The sequence below is a fragment of the Xiphophorus couchianus genome, chromosome 5 (genome assembly GCF_001444195.1).
Source record: "Xiphophorus couchianus chromosome 5, X_couchianus-1.0, whole genome shotgun sequence".
In the NCBI taxonomy this organism is placed as follows: Eukaryota; Metazoa; Chordata; class Actinopteri; order Cyprinodontiformes; family Poeciliidae; genus Xiphophorus; species Xiphophorus couchianus.
In genome coordinates, this window is record NC_040232.1 from 11287193 (window position 1) to 11289126 (window position 1934).

Sequence of the window (1934 nt, forward strand, 5' to 3'; positions counted from 1 at the left end):
CGCCATAAATGTTTATGCGAGAAATATGTGGCAATAATAGTGATTTAATAATCTAAAACCAAATATGAGGCAATAATAGTGATTTAATAATCTAAAACCAAATATGTGGCAATAATAGTGATTTAATAATCTAAAACCTTGTTCCAGTTTTTGCAAGCAGTCCTGCCAGCTACAACTAAGATACTGCAACAGGTTAATTGTCTTCATTATAATATTGTTTTTTTATTATTATTGTTATTATTTTATGTTAAATATGACTAACCAACATTTCAAACCGCAAGATTTTAAACAATCAGTACTGGAGTTACTAACTAAACTCAACTCCTAATGCCACTTGTCAATCTATTTTTGCAATTAAGTCGGTTGCACCACCAGGGAGACATGCTGCAGCATTTTGTGGGGTTCAGTTTTTACAGATGAGACCTTATTCTGGGTGCATGAATTTGTAACCCAGGGTAAAAACTGCCCTTAATCCCGCCTTTGGTGCTCCATTGGTTAGAGTGACAGTCAGTCACACAGTGCATTCAGCCAATCACTGCATCTTGAGTGGTGTGAGGGGGAGAGCTGGAGACAAAGGAGCCACAGGTTTGTTCTTCCAAACAATTAGTTTATCTCATTGTTTATTATGCACTTTTAAAACTCACAATATAAAAAAATCATGTAGATCTGAACATCCAGTGAGCTTGGAGCCATGAAGTTGTCATGCACTGAACTATATATGGAATTGGTGAGTAGTGAACACAAATGTTTGTTTGGTTGGCCTGTTGATGGTGGTAGCCAATGCTAATTGTTTGATCATCAATTGTAGCTTCTTAAATTCAATATGTGTTTAAGATAATGAGATAAATGCTGATATCTTTAATTTGTCTGAAAGATTAGATTGTGGATATAATTGCATTTATTTCTGTATATAGTAACAACTGAAACAAGTCTAGTTAACTAGCAGGCTGGTAATTTACTGGTCCTGTTTATTTCAATACAGGCCAGGTGATCCCTTTGTAGGGTTAAAGGATGGCGAGCTTCTGACAACTGGCTGGAGCCAGGAGAACCTGAAATTTACTCCACACTGGTCTGGTAGGAGTCTGATGGTCCATAACATTTCCCCCTCCATCTCACTACATAGACACACAATCCATTATTCATCCCTTCTCTGGTGGAAACAAATTGCTCTTGGACATTTTTCCATCTCAAATAACTGGACAATTAAAACATGAACTTTTAAATGTGTGTCAGTCAGACAATGTGCTGACCAGCGGGGAACGATAGGACTGTTTGTGCACATCTATATAGAAGATCTACTGCAGTACTGTGTATATATATTGTATTTATTTTTATTTTTTTTTTGGTTTCCATGTATGTTTGTGTTTTGTGGTGTTCATTAAATTTTTTTTCTTTAAAATACATAATATTGAAAGCAGTTATTCTTTTGTATTGTTTTATTGATTACTGACAACAGCTCCAGTAGATGAACCTAGTCTTCTGGCGTTTTAAGCCATCTAGTCCCTTAACTACATTAAGTAGTGCTCCAAATTGCATTATAGTTATAGCAAATTATGTTTTGGGATTTATGCCTAAGATCAAAGGTTTTCCCGCCCTTTGACATTAAGACAGAGAAGCTCCCGAGGATCCCTATTTGTTTGTTATTTTTGGGACTTACTTTGCTCTCTGCGCTTAGAAGTTCAGAAACTTGCAGTGAGATCTGAGGTCAGAGGATGACATGGAATTGTGCAAGTTAGTATCAAAATTACCTTCATCAAATGTAACACTTGAGTCCCTAGTGAAGACATAACTGTTTGTATTAATGCATGCATACGTCAGTCTCAGCTATGTGGCAAATTTATAACTTCATTATGTGCTTAATATTTACTGCATCAAACTAATGTGCAAGACTCAACTTCCACATCTCAGAATAAAGAGACGGAGGGATGGCTGAG

The 1934-nt window shown here is 36.2% G+C and overlaps 1 long non-coding RNA gene across 1 annotated transcript; it reads left to right on the forward strand.

Annotated features, from left to right (window-relative positions):
• The first annotated feature begins 444 nt into the window (after positions 1-444).
• Positions 445-1260, forward strand: LOC114145352 (uncharacterized). Its single transcript, XR_003595666.1, has 3 exons — positions 445-585; positions 665-727; positions 983-1260. It is a non-coding gene; the product is annotated as an uncharacterized LOC114145352 (long non-coding RNA).
• The last annotated feature ends 674 nt before the right edge of the window (positions 1261-1934 follow it).